Raw genomic sequence first — 18528 nt, forward strand, 5'->3', positions numbered from 1 at the left:
CTAAGCAGCGATATGTTATGTTCAAAATCTTTACAATAGATCCAATATTTCTCATACAAAGTGTATATTCGCGGAAATTGAAGAATTTATTAATGATAAATAAATTCTTCAAATGTATCGGTATCAATACAATTTTTTTTTTTCATCCAAATATATTATGAACAGAAATCATACTATCAACGTAGATCTCAGTCGGTTCACAATTTGTCATAGCTCCCATAAAAGGGATATGTGTTAGTATTATCAATACGAAAACAAAATTTTGCCAAGTTATCTAAAAATTAGATAGTTAAATGTGTTTTAATAAAAAGTATCTTGCTGGTGGAGGGTATTTAAGATTCGGTACAGCCGAATATAGTACTATAACTTGTTTTTAATGTAAATAATTTTTCAATTTAATTTTAGGCAATTTTCTACTTGAAGATTTTTATTGTTGGTACAACTTAAAACTAAATTTATTAGCTGTATTTATTTTTGAAAATCGTTTGAAAATTTATAAACAGAATATTGTTCATTTAATTCTAATATTATCAAGAATAATTAATTTAAAAAGTTTTTGAACATTTTCTGAAAGATAATTTTAACTCAACGAAAACTTTTGTTATTGCAATTGAAATAACTCAATTAGTTTTATATAATTTTTTAATTAAAACAAAATATATGTATATAAATTTCTTAAATTCTACAAAATTCACAGTTATGTAAAAATTTCAGATTCCTTTATTTTATTAAATAAATTCTCTATTTATAAATTTTAATTTTGTGTAAAAAATGTGCGTAATAAACCTAAAATAAGCGATTAATTTCTTTATGAATGAGGGGAATTATCTATAATATTTTAATATATTTTCTTGTAGAAAATATAATATGAATTAAATTTTACTTGTAATTGTTAAAGTACTAAAGTAAAACCTACCTACATACACATTTACATAGTACCTTGAATTAGTGAAATTCAATAATACGATGAATTTTCAAACTCAAAACCAATTTACATTTATTAACACTAAATAGCCTTCAGACAAATATTTGAATTCATATTTCGCAATATGAATTCCAATCAAAATTTTATTATATATCAATTTATTAGAATATAAATCACATTTCAATCAATCCATAATAGAGATAAGTGCCATAAATATATTTTGAAAAAATTTAAATAATGCATATTTATGCATATGACCAGAGACCACCCACTGGCAAAAATATCACTTTTTTATTAATTTATTTTAGTTATTTATAAATTTATAAACATACATTAAATATTTAAAGCACAAACAGTAATTTAAGCGCCAAAACCATAAACTATTGTTGTGTCAATTAATGAATTGTAAAAAAAACTTATGCTCTCCTCAGGCCACGTTTCCCCCTAAATCAAAACATTTATTGTAAGTAGCACGATTTTTTTAATATTAATTGCAATCGATAAAATTGAAAAATTTTAAATTATTGCAAACAATACAAGTAAAATACATGTACGTTTGGTTGTAGTTGTCATTAGCAAAAGGGAAAAAATAATTCAAGAAGCCACTACCAACCAAAGTGTTGATAAAACACAATACAAATTGTTAATTTTTTATTATTAAGTATTTATTTAGTATGCACATGTCGAAAATTGATTAATTGCATTCACTCAGTCAATCGTTTATTTATTTCTAATATGAAAAACACAACAAAAACAAAGAACTGCAAACATTTATTGAAGCTTACACATTAGTGCCACACAAACAATCGTCCATGCGATCAATTCTACAATTCAATGATCGCAATCAGTCACATACAACGACAACAAAAACAGAATTTACAAAAAAGTCATTTGCAATTAAACAAAAAATCTATTAAATTGATAAGCTTTTATATTCAAACATATGTATGTATTTAGTCAGTGAAGTTTATTAACGCATATTGAGTTGTGTACAGGTTGCAACTTCGATTTTCGATTTGTGTAGACAAAAGCAATAAAACCGAAACAAATTTAATTTTAATTACTTAAACTAAGTGTTGCATACTAATTTGAATTGACCTGCTAAAACCTATAAGGAATTTGCTGTGATAAAATAAACTGTAGTTTAAACTTGGTTTAATAAACGGAATGTTTTGAGGAAACAAGAAATGTTTCTTTAGCTGTATTGAATGTGCCATGAATCGACACATGCAAAATCTTGCATTATTGTTTATGGTTTGATAATTGTATTGTGTACATGTAAGTAGCAGTCAGCAAGAGATATATGAAAATCATTCAGTTCTATAAAGTTATGAAAAAAATAATATAAATAACTCCTTTAAACTACTGCCCCAAAACTGCCAAACAATTATTAAACCACTTTGAAATCAAATACTTTTGCGTCCCTCTCGTTTGTTGCTTTACTGGATGAAACAAACTTCTTTAAAAATTGTCTTTTGTAGTGTCAATTGTTTTCATATTATTCTCATATTCTTGCAACAGAACTTTAAAAGCAACCAAAGCAAACAAATAATAAACACCGACACAATTAACACTCTTTGCTGTGAAAACGTGTGTACATGGTGTCGAACCAAGTGCATACATGTGTCACTCTCAAACTAAACAACAAACAGAACAAACAAAAAAGGACGGCATCCTTTATGAACCAAATATACAAAAAGCTCTGTTAAATTGTTAAAGCTCAAGAAACGAACGAATTAACTTTGAATCATATTGAACTTAACCAACTGTTGTGAATTTCGCAAAAAAAAAAACTTAAAAAACCAAATAAGAAGAATTATAAAAAAACTACTAAAACGCTTAACTCTACTCCATGCTCTGTCGTAATCTGTTTAACGAGGGAGTTTTACAAAACACCGCTCAACAGAAGCTATAACGAGTGTGAACCAAAAAAAAAATATACAAAGTTGAAAAGAGTTGTTAAACACTTTGGATATACCCTATAACATGTACAAATTTTTCAGCATTTAAAATTAAGGTACCAACTTAGAAATGTTTTTTTTTTTTTTTTTTTTTTTTTTTTTTTAAAAGGCAAATATGTTGAATATACCGTTCACATGTTTTCAGTAATAAACTTTTTACAAAACATATTTATTACAAAGAAGTACAGAAAAGTATTAAACAAAATTGTTCAAGTTGAGAAATTAAGCTATATTCTAAATTATTCAACCAATTGTAAATAAACAACATCAAACTTAACATACCACTAGCCATATACTCTTTGTATGAAAGTTCAAAGCTGAAATTAAACTTAGTGAAAACCCCAAATCTTGAAGTTTTTGCAGACGTACTTGGCGCGACAATGGTGCAAATGAATGAAATCGAAATGTGTCGATTCTGTTCACTCGCCTGCCTTTGTTTTAGCAGTTTTTCCTTTTATATTCCAAACTTAATTTTACAATATGACACTATACAATTTTCTTACTCTTTTGGTGTTTGTAATGCTTTTCTAAAAAACATTTTTGTCACACTTGTGTTTATTGTACATAAAGTTTTAAGTTGCTGTTGGTACTTTTAGGGCATCTTTAAATTGCTTGCTGTGAGTACTTTTTTCCACAAACTTTATATGGACCTTCTTGCTTGACTCTTGTTTTTTCTAGTCTCTTTTTATTGTCAGTTTTGATCTGTCTTGACATTAAAAGCTGGGAAAGTGTCAAATAAGTGGTAGGTATAAAAAGCATTGTTTAGTTTAGACTTATATAGAAAAGCTGTGTGAACTTTTTGGTACTCTAAGTTAGGTTTTTTTAAATTTTAAAAGTTTATTTTAGTTTTTATTTTTGACAAATTGACAATATATCCTAATATGCAGATATGGTGTTTGATATTAGAAAGCTGTTGCATTAAATTGTCATAAAAGTCAGCAATGTTGTTGCGAAATTATTAACAATAAGTTTAGAAAATAATAGAATAGTACCAACGAATAAGTTTTAAGTTAAGTATAAATAAGTTTTTTTTAAGAGCTTCACATAAACATCAATTGGGTTTGTGTTTTTATTGAACCCCAGTGATTTAAACATAATAATATTAGTTAATATATAAAAGCTCAAAAAACGGGATTTAAATTAATAAGCTATATGAAGATTTAAAACAATTTAGCAGGTAATTTGAAAAGTATTGAAATAGCAGCATTAAGCTCTTATAAAAACAATGGGGGTGTTCTTCAATACATAGATAAACATATGTATGTAAGTTATGGGCTTTGCTAAAAGCTGACCTAAAGAGCTTTGAAGAGAAAAAACAAAGCTTTTTTATTTAACGATTTCTTCCTTTTTCTATCGTAAAATACTTAAAAATTAGTAAGAAAAAGGAAATCAATTGTGTGTACCAGGAGACCAAGATAAGTGGGAAAACTTTCTCATATTTTTAAATAAATACAATTTTTCTATCCCTATGGGAAGTTTAAAAAATACTTTAGTGGAAGAATTCACCGTTAGAAGGATATGTACTCTTACGGTTAATACTTGCACTAACATATCCTTAAAATTACAAATATAGCAAAGACATAAACCATATAAAAGCTACAAGGGCATATCTGTAAACTGTTGTATTAACATAGCACTGTAAAAGTGCTCATTTGTTTACAGAGCAAGAATATGCAATTTCAAAAAGCATTAAGGGCGGCAACAACATTAATGATTTTAACAGTAATAATATTTGACTGTTAAATTATTGACAGCAATGTTACCTACCTTTAAACTAAAACTCTTACATGTTATCCTTACAATATTAAAGGAAACAATAATGTATGTACTTTTATTACATTTTTAAATTTCGTTTAACAGTTTTAAAAATAAGTTCTTGCATAGTTTTTATCCAAATTTCAATGTCACCAGAGACCACACAAAAATTTTAATTATACCTTACTTCAGCTTGTATTTTTTATACAAGTTGAAACATTTAAACGTGTAAATTTGTTAACAAAATTACTTAAAATGCGGTAACAATTTATAAATAACAAATTATACAAAACAACCGAACAACAACAATAAGAACTACAACATACATATATTATTTTAATTTAACGACTTTGCCGACACGTTAAATAGTATAACATCTACAAAATATAAATTTCAAAAATAAAAAATCACACAAAAAAACAATAAAACAAAAATTACATGATTCGTCGTAGCATGATCTATGATAAGTCATAAATACTACAGACATTCAAACAAACTCTCATACAAACCGTCTAAATATATAAACGAATGAATGAATAAACAGCACAAAATAACTTATTTTACACAAAAAAGTAGCATTCTGTTCGAAAAAATTAAAAACAATTTATGAGTGTGATTTTTTATAAAGGCGCTACACGAACATAGTTGGACAGTATTGATTGAATTGAGAGATTTACACAGCTATAGTAGAATTAACATGTAAATGAATGAATGAAGTTTTTTGAAAACATTTATCAAAATTATTTAATAATTAATTGAAAAATTCAAAATACTTTTTAGAACTTATAAAAAATACTTTCATAAAATGAGCTTTTAGTTAAAAATTCTTACAAATGGAGGGATTATAGATTAATTTTGTTTTTGAGAAATGAATGCAACTTAAATCAAGTTGAAATTTAGTTAAACATTATTAAGGTCTGCATACTGTGTCATACACATTTTCATTTCAAAATTTTTATTTTAAACAACCAGATTTGCATTTTGATGAATTACCCTCGAAAAATGTTTAAATTTCGGTAAATCGTGTGTGATTTTTTCACAGCACTTTTTTGTATTCTTTTTTTTTAAATCGGTAAATATTTACCTGGTTCAAACACGTATAATTTAAATATAATAACATATTTTATGACATTATAACTAAATGAATAAAAACTAAATGTATACAAAAACCGACAGACATGCTTCAGACACATTTAGAAATTTACGTACACTCACTCACTTGGATATACAAAACCTAAAGTCCAGTTTGGCATTTTCTGTCTGTTGTCTTTCTTGCTGTGGCTGCTTTTTTTGTTCGTTTTGTATTTCGGAGAAAATTTGTGTGACTTGAAACTTTAATTAATTTCTACTGGTCGCAAAATTAAATACGAAAAAGTATGTTATTTTTGATGATCATTAATTTTGTTTAACTTAGTTTCAATTGTGATTTTTAAACAAATTTAAACGATTTTTTATTGTGTGATAAAATAAAACTTGCGCCAGTTAAAATCAGAAAATTTAAATGAACAACAAATAAATGTGTGAGAGATGGTTGAATGACTACTACTACTACTGGTGGGGCGAATGATTGAATACTTAGACGGCTAGTAGAATGGATGATGTGTTTCTTACGAAAGTCATTGCAAAAGGTCACGTCGTTTTTCAGTTTTTATTTTTTATCGTTTGTACTTTTTCCGACTTCCACTAGAGATTTTTTGTTGCTTATTTTTTATTGTTTTATTTAAACTATTTGTGTTCAGTGATGCCAACTTTATAAAATAAGTATAAACTAATTTCTTCACATAAAGCTGAAAATAGTTTTAAATCTTTGATATCCAAATAATATACAATCACAAAAGATTTTCATACTTTCGTAAAATTATAAAAGGGTCTGATACTATTTCCAATTATATACAAATATTTTGTAAATACATACATATTACCAAAAAAATAGTTAATATTTTTTTGTAATGTTTGCTTTTTAAATGTTTTATATATTTACAATTTGTTTCTAAGCATTTAGTTAATAAGTTGAATGAAATAAAATAAATCATTTGTAAAGTTAATCATGGATGATCTTTAGATTTTTTATTTTCTACTTGTCACAAGTTTTTCCATTTTTTAAGTGGTATTTTCCCCGTGAATTTAATTCATTTTTATACAAATATGTACTTTGAACGCTTTACTAAGTTGATATAATAATTGTATTGGCATCCCTGTTCGCTAAAAAACATCTATTCCCGTCTGGCAGATGGCCTCTGCCAATGTGTAAATTGTACATAGATAAAATAAAAACTACATACCGGCAAACTACTAAATGGACACTTCAATTTTTTCTAGTACTCGCACATGTTATGAATGACAAGACAACAATGATAAACTGTATGATTTTATCACATATTAAGCTTTTGATATTGTTTGGGTTTTTTGCTGTGTTTTTGTTCTTTCTCTTTGACGTCTTTTGTATCTGCTTCTTAACGTTTAGTTTGCAAATTTAACTTTGTATTTAGATCAGTAGATGACAGAGGGAGAACTAAACTTAAAAATAAAAAAATTCAGACATAATAATAAGATATGGTTGGAAGCTAATTATTTACTTGATTTTATGGTGTTTTTAAATTCTCATTTCTTTTTATCCCTGATAGCTCAGATAGCCGCCCATTGATTTATATATGTCACATTGTTATTTAGTGAGTAAATTAATATTGGTCGCTGAAAATACACATTTTGTTTTTCTATACTCACACTGGGCTGTAGTTTTTTCATGTTTCCAAGCCCATAAAGGAAACAAAGTTTGAGTGATAGAGAAAGAGAAAAGATTAAAAGTTTGTGATAAAAATCACTTTACTTGCACATATGACAACAACTACATTTATACGTTCGGCTTGATTATTGAAGGCGGCATTTTTTCTTTTGTAGTGTGTTGGTTGTTCAGTATTTGTGTTACAGTTTTTATATTTTTATGTGATTTACCGAACTTTATTGCCATCCCTGAATGCTACTGACTGTTTTGTCAGAGATAATAGAATTTAGATAGTTTGTGTTGTTTAACGCAAAGAATTTCAAAGTAAAATTATTGCAAAAAATATATAAAAACAAAATTGTTTCATGTTTGATTGTTACGGCAAGATTTGATATTCGCTTTCATAAATCTTCTTGGACTATTCAAATATATTAATGGTTTTATCTTTATGGTAGTCATAATGATCTCTGCACTGAATTTTATAAAAGTTGTAATAAATTTTCTTACTTTATTTCACTTACTAAGTTTGATCATTGTACATACATATGGACATATATTAGAGTTATAGCCAAAATTAGTGGTATCAAATAGTGTTCAAATAATGAAAACAAGTTTCTTTGCTTATTTCGATGCAAAAACCTTCCGCGACAAATCGATTTCATTTGCATACATATGTATTAATTGGACATTCTAAATTGCTTAAAAAATATTTTAAAGTTTGAAATACGTTCTTTTTTGAATTAAGCTCACAGTATAAATAAATATAAATATTTAAACTTGTAAAAGATTAATTTTGCTATTAAAATATTGTATAAATTTAAGGATGTATATATCAATTAAGATTTGCTAAGTACTTGTTTCTAAAATGTATTAATTTAAAACTTAATTCCTATTAAGAAAAGGTGTGAAAATGTCTGCATTTGCAATGTAAATACATACTTATTACTATGAAATTATAGTGACATTTACATTAAATTCTTTAAACACGAGACGAGAAAAAAATATAATTCTGTAAAAAATTACAGACTTGGCAGAAAAAATAACGTTATTATTTTATTTACAACTTAAAAAAACTTTTTAGTGTTTTTAATTCCAAATTTATTAAGTATAATCCAAATATTAATTCATTCAGAATAACTATTATATCTTTAAATTTAAAAAAAAAAAATGCTAATGGTGCTATTTTGATTACCACTACTGTATGCACTATTTAAAAAAGAAAAAATAACAACCATCTTGCATGTTTCTCTCCATGTTAAATTTTTATTTATTTTTAAGTCGCTTTACACCAGATTCAAAAAAATACTTTTATTGTGTGACTGTGCCTCGTATTAGTAAGAAATTTACAATACACAACTTGTAAATAAGATTAAAACAAAAAATAAATAAATAAAATGGAAAAACTAAACTAAAAAAATAAATAATGTTTATGTAAAATTGTAGTCTATATTACAGACGGAGTTTTGCTCTTCAAATGATGCACTTGTTTTAAATAAACAACAGCAGGGACAAACAAACAAACAAGATGCCTTTTTTTACAAAAAAAAAAAGACAATGATTAATGGTTAAATCGATAAAAATAAACTTGTAGGTATAAAATGCAAACGTAAACACTCAATAAACTTCACTACTCTTACGCATTCTAAGGTTTTTTTGGAATGTTTAAAAAATAAACATTTGAAATTTAATTTCTAAATTTTCTTAACTTATAAAAAATAAATATAAATATTTTTATACTGTTTAGGCAAAAATAATGAAATTTTAAAAATATATTTTAAATTAAACAAGCTTTTTATAGTATTATATTAAATGGAAAATGATTTGTAGTCATCTGGTAATAATTTGTGTTCTTATTTACCCGTGTACATTTTTTTATACATGCAGTCTTAATTGCAGTGCTTTAAAGTAATCAATCATATTACAATAATATTATGATTTTAAAAAATTTAACCTCCAATTTAATAAAAATTAAATCTCAAAAAATTTTTGGATATTTATAAATGTTGAAATTGAAATATAACTTTGATATACACTGAAGATAATACATGCTTAACTCGAGAAAAAACATGTTTTATCTATTTTTATGATTTACAAATTAACAGAATTTATGTTATTAAATTTTTCAAAAAATAATTTCATAAAAAATTATATAAAAATGAAATTTGTTAGGCTAAGTTAGTTCTTTTAATTGTCTGTTTCGTAGTAAGTTCATCTAACATCAATTTAAATTCTGTTTTAAATATTCTGTCTTTTAATTGTGTGAGTAAATATCTGTGTATGTAAATTTGGTATGCAAGTAAAAAACATTCATTACATTGCATTTGTATCATATACATACTATAAATGTTATAAGACATACACATTCATACATAGAAAACCATAACTTAGATAGGAATTGGTTTAGTTTCCCAGCAAAAACTTTACTTACTATATAAGTTTTTTAAGTAATACTAACTAATGTGTTTCTATTTCAAAACCAAATTATGATGATTAATGCAATTTTCCGAAATCAAGGATTAGCAGAAGTTAATAAAACTCCCGCAGGGTGAACTATATAACGAGTGAAGCTTAAAATCAACTGCAGCAGGTGACAATTATAGAACTTAGTATATATAAGTTTAAAATTACTACAACGATACTTTAGAAGATAAATGTTTCAAGTACGCAGATATAAAAATCACCCAATTGGACTAAAACTCTTTCCGAATGTTGGTGAGTGTGTGAGTTACTTCTTCAATTCTTACAGTTATTAGTAATCTAAACTGGGAGCAGGCAGCAAAAGGGAATCAGTTGAGATTTCAGATTTAATCAGTTTGTAATTATTAAAAATTATACACATAGAGACACTCATTAGGACATATGGTCCATTATTTTGGATTGTACCTAGTAGACAGTAATATATGTATACTTGCATACATATAATGTTTGCTGCCATATAAATTGTATTGTTCCAGCAGTGTTGGTATGTCCGTAAGTATTTGAGTATATTAAATCTGAAACAAGTGAATTTTTTAAATAAACTTTACGACCATTGGCAGCAGCATCACATTCCCTCTATGTCTGTCTCTATTTAAGGGTTTAAATTCCAATTTCTATTCTAAACTAAAATTCTGTGTAAATATTTACAACAAAAACAACAACCATTTCCATCTAAATAAACTTTAATAAACGAGCCACTTGTATGCCAACAAAAGTGTCCGTCTGTCCTTTCTGTGTTACACGAAGTGCGAATGTGTGTGCGAAAGTAAAGGAAAGTTTATATTTTACTGTCACTTCTGTTTTAGTTTCTTGTTGTAGTTGTTGTTGTTGCTTCTTTTGATGCTGTTGTTTGTTGGCTGTTTGTTACTTAATTTTGTACGAGAACGTAGGACCATGTAAATGGTTCTACAAACAATGAATATTTTAATACTGTAATTTGACTTAAAAGGATGAATGTCTGTTGTATTACTAGTGCTTTTTTTTGTATCTTCTTAAACCAACTTGTTTTTTCCAAAGTTCTGTGAAATATTTTTAATTTCAATTTTAGTGAAAGAATATAAATTATGTTTTTTTTAACATTTTACAGATGACCACAAAATTTAAATTTTTAAAGAATTTAAAAATTTGTAGATTTTTTTAACAAAATTAATTAGAGATCTACAGTACTCTATCTGTAAGGTTTTCGCAACATCATTAAGTTCACCCAGAGCCAAACGGACACTCCGGTATTTTCATATTATTTATTAACATGTAATAAATACTTCCTATATTAATTCTTATAATAACAATTTTATAATTTGTATTATGCAAAACGCAAGCACCCGTTATTAAAGAAATTTTGCAAAAAAAAAAAATTTTCATAATTGCATTACAAAAATTAATTATATATATGTATATATTGTAATTGTAAAGACTTTAAAGTGCATACGTGCCATAAACTACACATGTTTTCTTTTTAGTTCTTTCTTACAACATCAAACTCACACAAATTGTGTCACGCACATTCAGCCAAAGACGCATTTTAACTATTTTTGTATCTTTTTTAATACCTTGCAGATTTACTACACGTTTCCACCCCATATAATGGGAAGTTAATCAGACAATTTACTGCCCTAAGTAATTTTTAGATAAGTAGGCGTTTAATACACAAAGTAGTTCAGTTGATCATTTGTCTTTGATTTATCAATTAAGCACAAATTAAAATAACTAATCTCATAAATAGCGCTCGTCTTAACTGATTGCTAAAATCACTTGTTGGATACAGCCTTCCTGATCTACAGGGTATATTTTTGCTGCTGATATACTTCCACATTCACTAGTGTGACTTGTATGATTTTAAGGCGGCTTTTAAAACACTCACATATAAATATAAGACTTGTTTTCTTCCTTCACTAAGTCAGTGTTAATTTAATTTTTCCGTTTAAGTTTTTAAAATGTTTTACTTAAAAGTTTTTCGATTGTTTGGTTTTTTCTCTCGAAAACAAACATAATTTATTCCATAACTAAGTATTTACTATATAGCACATATAAACATGTAACAATTTATAATTTATAAAAAGAAATAAAGTAAATTGTTTAAGTTATAAATATGCATTAGTAAGTTCCAGGAAAACCAGGTTGAAGACAAAACAACAAGCGAACGCACACAAATAAGGTGTAATAATTTGCTAAATTTAGTCAAGATACATTAAGAAGTTGCAAACACATGGTGTGCATTTTTAATTGTGGCGCCTAAAATTTTTTTGTTGAATACTCGAGTACTACAACTGATTTTCAGTGATTCGTTAAGTGCACTTATTCACATTGTGTAATAATATTTCATACAAATTTTTATTTATAAATTGTTTAAAAAAATATTTTGTTTATAAATAATATCTTTAATTTTCCTAAAAGTAGACTTCATATATTTTAAGCAAAATCTCATTTCATTTATGTTACACTGATATAAAATTTCTCTAAAAAATCTCATAAACAACCTTGGCGTGGCTGTTGAAAATTAGAGGTGGTTTAAAACGGAAAAACTAATTTTGTAATTAAAAACTCGTATAAAAAAGACCTACAACATATTCTCTGTATTCGCCTTTATTTTCCTGGTTTTAACACACATAGAAGTGTTATATACATATTTATATTAAACATGATTTTTGTACATACATGCAAATAAGAATATATGTATATGTTGTTTAAACAACACCAACATAAAGTTATTTACAAACATACAAGTAAAATTACCCCAAAAAAAATAAATTCCTAAAAGTATGCTATTTTATATTTTAAAATTTACTTCACACTAACACACTCCAATCAAATATGCTCACAAATACAAATTAAAATCAAAGTATATGAAAAAGGGTGAATAAATGAATACGATTTTTTCTTTTCTTTAAAATTAGACTAAAATCAAAAGATACTAAAATGGAAAGCATACAAACAGCCCGTATTTAGTGTCACAACATGTTCTTGCCCTGGCTGAAGCAACAAAAAAAGAACAAATGTTTTGTTGTATTTTATAATATATGAGCTCTGAGGTTTAAAGGCGTACGGCTGTCTAGTAAATTAGCAATATACACGCTCATACTTCTTTAAAGTATACACACAGGCGTTAAAACATACATTTGCATGCATGGTTTCCTCTTGTGCCTAAAACTTCCCGGATTACCATCTATTTAGCCAAGGGAAAAACTCTAATAAACTTCTTTACCACAAATGCTTGATTGAGTTTGGTTCATAATTTTAAATATTCTTTCCTCTTTTTTTTTGTACATTTTATTCTTTTTACATGCATGTGCTTATTTTTGTTGTAAAAAGTCTGTATTTGATAGAATAGATTTTAATACAAAACATTTTTGTCAGAACAAGAACAGCATGAGTAAGTGTGAACTCAACAATACTGGAAGACTGTCCCTTATTTTTAAGTAGCACAACAAAGCCTTTAAATTAAGTTACTACTTTCAAAATTAAAATGCACAAATATCTATATTCAAGATTACTTAATTACGATTCATTTCTCACAAAAATTAATAAATATACTATATGCACATATAAATTATAAACGGGAATAAAATACACTTTTGAAACTGCCGGGTTATGAATGTAAATACTCGGAAGTCGGAAGTTTTGTATAACGAACATTTTGTATTTAAATTATGTTTTTGTCATAGTTTGAATAATTGTATGTCTGTATGTATTTAGTAAGTGGTAGATGTTGGATGCCAAGGTCATTCAAAATTCACCCCTTGTGTTAAAATGTTGTAATACGAAAAGCTAAATAAACTTTAGGATTTTTCAGGCTGAACAAGTTTTTGTTTAAATTATGCTGTCTGCATGAATTTCTTAAAACGATTTAGTGTAAGAATGTAAAGGCATTGCGTTGTATTATTGTAAAGGGTGTTTTAAATTAGTGAAAATTCCTACTAAAGCTCTGATTATTAGATTTAATATATATCTCAAGCTTAAGGAAAAAAAAAACAATTATTTTGTTTGTATCTGTTAGATTTAATTAATTAGTTTTGCAAAAAAATTTGTGGAGTTATCACTGAAAGTACAAATAAGTTTCAATAAGATTTAATTTTTTATTAAAAATACAAATTTTTAATCTTAAATAAGCAGCAGAACCCTTTAAAATTTACACCCGTGTAATTAATCTTTTTCTTAATTCGTATACATTATATTTTCCTGCTTTTTTGGATTTTCATCGTTTTAACCCATTTTCATATTGTGTAAATTATGCAGTGTTCATGTAGTTGCCAACTCAAACTTCGAAATTAAAAATTCATGTAATTGAAAATGTAAATACTATTTATTTTATATTTTACATTCGCGCTCATAAAAATTTGTCAAAAAGTGTACAAACAGAGTATAAATTTCCTTCCGTGCATTAAAAACTATATGAAAACGAAAAAATCACATAAAAAGACACTACAGCACAAGCAATACGAAAACCAGAGCTTGGTTAAAATATTTCATAATGTCAACGGATAATGATAATGACGGTGGGGCTGCAAATGAAAAAAAACAAAATATTATAAATGAAATTAAAGCAAAAAAAAAAAAAAAAACAAAAACAAATTGTGAAAGGGAGTGAGCAGTATATTGCTTGTATGCAAATGTCTACGTTGCAATTACAATTTTCACCCCATTCTCTATCAACTGATCATCATTTTCCCTACAAATTTTACCAATGATGATAATAATGATGACGATTACAATGTTGATAATCATGATGATGGTCTAAAAGCACACAATCACAGATATTATGTACGAATTTGTTGTAATGGAAAAAGCGTGAACGACTGGGAACGATTTTATGTTTGTATATGTGTAGACAACAGGACGTTGTTTTGATATTCCTGGGTTTTACTCTTTACATTGGTTGGTTGTTTGGTTGGCTCACAATGTTGTACAATTTTTTTATGTAAATTTATGCAAAAGTAATTAATCATAGTCACACATACACAAACACACTTTCATATATGAGAGTTTTTAAACATACTTTCATACATAAGGAGTGCGCATAAAATAAAAATATGCTTCAATTTTAAAGTATGCTAAATAGGCAGTATAAATATTTTCGTATTCGTAAATACATATTTAAACAATACTAAGTATAAATTTTTTATCACGAATAAATTTACTCATATTTGTTAGAAGTACCGGTAGAGCCAATCTCAAAGTGTTCCCGTTTAATCGCGAGCTACCCATAACATAACAAAACCTAAGCTCATAATCAGATCGCGACTCTGTTCTTTACCAAGATAAACGAAGATCAGACACTTACAATGAAAAGTTTATACTTACATGCTGATTATTTGATATGACAAACAATTTTCAAAGAAAAATTTATGTTTTATTATTTTTGTACGCACTCCTTATATTAATATAAATGTAAGTAAATGTATAAATATATGGAAAATATAACACATGGCTTCTACGGACTAGAGAATATACATACTACATATTCTATAGTAAATGGATGTTTCATAAAAATAACAATAAAAAAACATACTTTCGTACTTTTCAAAATATATACATTCATATATATAGCATTGGTAATGGTCAACATTTTGGGCTGAAAACCCTTAAGTTATATTTTTTAACATTGGGCGCCAGTTCATTTATAAGCTTGAAAAGTTAGCAATATCTCCACACAACAAAATTAAATCAAGTAATGTAGCAACTGTAGAAAAATTGGTAGAAAAGTGTCATACTTCAGGGATTTCATTTAAAGGCTCTTAGGTTTAGTTGGATGCCTGGTTAAAATTGTTTACATCAGTCTAGTCTGTTGAACAAGGTAGTTTTTTGTGCCTTTTGAAAAATTCATTGTAATTATGGAGAAAACACCTTTGTGTGTCTGTGTTGCAAAAGGATAAGGTGTGTTTTTTGATTATATACACGCACCTATCCATAGTGCGTTGCACAATGGCTGGTAATATTATAAAATAATTTTCTATGTATACCTGACATCTAAAAATTTCTCACCTCTCTAAATAAATAATAAATATTGTAAAGCATTTAAGTCTAAAATCAAAAACATTGCTGAATTAATTTGGTGTCCCCTTTCTAACTCTATGAATCTTTCCCCCACCTGGGTGTAAAGGAAAAGAAAGTCCTCAATGTGTGTGTCGGACAAATGAGAAGATTGCTGGATTAAATGTTGATAAATATAAGACATCTTATACATAATATCATTGGAATTTAATTCGTTGTCCGAGTATGTTTATGGTTTAATCTCTTCATATCAGATACAATGTGTTTACTGTGAATAAGAACAAGTCATCGTATTAGATTCAAGTTTCGGTCTGCCGATTATATTTTTATGTGCTTTTGTCGACTTAACAATGCCCTTAAGGACTTATTTTACAATTTTTCAAAGAATTAGTTTAGATCGGTATTCCAAATTCTAAAATTTAACTTAATCATTCTACATTTTTTAAATATTTGCCATTATTAAAAAGAGTTTCCTATGGCCCATAGTGCACTGTGCGTATACTACTTTAATTTCTTGAATTGTATGTGTATATTCATATGCGTGCATGTGTAAGTGACTGACTGTCGGACTAAGTGCGTGATAAAGTGGTCATTCTACGTAATCAATGAACTCGCATGTTGTCACTGCATACATTTTGGATTGTGGCGTAAATTCAACTCATTTATTATGTTTTTTACATTTGTTTATTTTACTTTTACTACTACTCCGACTATCCAGCTTTATTTCTTTTTGGTCTAATGGGGTGCGGTATATAAACCGCAAGAGAAAAGAAATACAAGAGAGTACAGGGTGGTTTTTATTTCGAAAAAAGAAAACCTGAAAAGTGATATTATGAGGTGTGAGTGGCAGTACGTGGCACTTACCATGATATATTACGCATTATTTTTTCCATAATCCTAGCAATTTGTAAGGATTTCATTTCCAAGAATATTAATTAAGAACTTGATATTGAAATTTGATATTTAGAGAAAAACAAAACGAAAAAATATCATATGTTAAAAAGTAAATCAAAATGGTGGTAAGTGGCAGGACATAGTTAGAGGTGTTGATGGTGGTGGTGAATGTGGTAGGTAGCAAAACAGGCATGCTAGCTAGGCAAAGGAAGTGTTGGATTTGAATAGGAATCATCAGTATTATCATCAGAACTACACATCACATGTGTTGGCCTTATGGTGGTGGTAAAATGAACATGGTTGTATATAAACTGTACAACAACAGCTACAACAATAATAAAACAACATGGCAATGTAGATTTTTGGAACAACCATAAATCATAAAATAATAACAACAGAAAATGGAGCATGTTTTTGGTTCGGTTGTTATAGTATAGGTAGTTGTTGTTTTTATATTTTCGTTTAAAAACAAAAAAAGGCACAAAAATCGATTTTAACCATTTGACAATGAATTTAATTCCATAAGAGAAAAAACAAAATCTCGAAAATAAAATCCTTAAAATTTAAATAAATTATATTCTTAATTTAATTGTTAAAGGTCAAACACTTTTCATAAAATTATAGTGGCAGCTGCATGCAACATAAGAATACAAGCATGAATATACGTATAGAGCGAGGCTTTGAATGAGGCTTAATTTTTCTGTATTAATTTAAGCAAATTAAATGATAAAAACAACTAAAACACACCATGCTTATTCATACATACATATGCACATCACTATGTATGAATAAAATTTTTGTATGTTTTTTTATTTGCATTTTTGCGTTAGTTGGTTGTTTCAGTCCGCGCTGTTTGGTATTCCACTATGATCAGCATGATGCCACAGAGACCATTCAAAACAAATGTTGTCGTCGAGTCAGACGCGCGCGTTTTTCTCTACGCTTTTTTGGTTTTGTATTTTTGGCTTTGCTGTGAGTGCTTGTTGTCTTGCTGCCACAAAATTTTTATTTTTCCATTATTTATGCAACTGTTACAAAATTCCGTTTCGGTAGCAGTCCCCCGACTCGTAACAATAACAACAATCTCTATGGTTCTTGTTGTTTTTTTTTGCAAAGGGCATTTTGCAAACAAATATTTTTTATAAATTTTTGTAAATATATACTTTATGTCATTTATTCTATATGTCTGTCGGTTTGTCTACTAATATAATTTAATTTTTGTCCTTAGAGAATTGTAGTTTTTTTGTTGGTTATTTTATAAGTTACATTTAAATTAAATTTAAACCAGTGACCAAACAAACAGAAGTAAATATAAACACCCTCACTGGGGTTTTGTAAATTTGTACTTCAATATTTATGCGACAGTGGAGCAAAATTAATAGTCTATATGTATTGTGGGCTTCCAATACAATTGGAATATAACTTTTTTATGGCCGTATAATCCTTTTCTATCTATTTACTATTTATCACAGTTTGCTAGATTGAAACAGTATTAAGTATAATAATAATATAAATAATATTCAACGTTTTTGGAATTCGATATTATTTTTGTTGTTTTATGGATTATCTGTTTTATATAATATACATTACGTTCGGGAAAAATTTGTTTTTTCTTTGTGGATCCGCGCTGATCCACATGCAAATTTTTAATATATATATAACCAATTTTTATTTATTGATCATGTAATGAATCTCACATTTTTGGAGGACCTGAAACATACTCATTGCTTATACAATTGTAAAAAGAAAATATTTTATGTGAATTAAGTAGAAGAGAATACAGGAAGTAGTTTAAGTTATATTAA

At 27.2% G+C, this 18528-nt stretch overlaps 1 protein-coding gene across 5 annotated transcripts in view; it reads right to left on the reverse strand.

Moving 5' to 3' along the window:
• Positions 1-18528, reverse strand: part of LOC111682798 (homeotic protein antennapedia) — a 159094-nt gene that overhangs the window by 110499 nt on the left and 30067 nt on the right. The window lies entirely within an intron of this gene.

The sequence above is a fragment of the Lucilia cuprina genome, chromosome 4 (genome assembly GCF_022045245.1).
Source record: "Lucilia cuprina isolate Lc7/37 chromosome 4, ASM2204524v1, whole genome shotgun sequence".
Taxonomy (NCBI): Eukaryota; Metazoa; Arthropoda; class Insecta; order Diptera; family Calliphoridae; genus Lucilia; species Lucilia cuprina.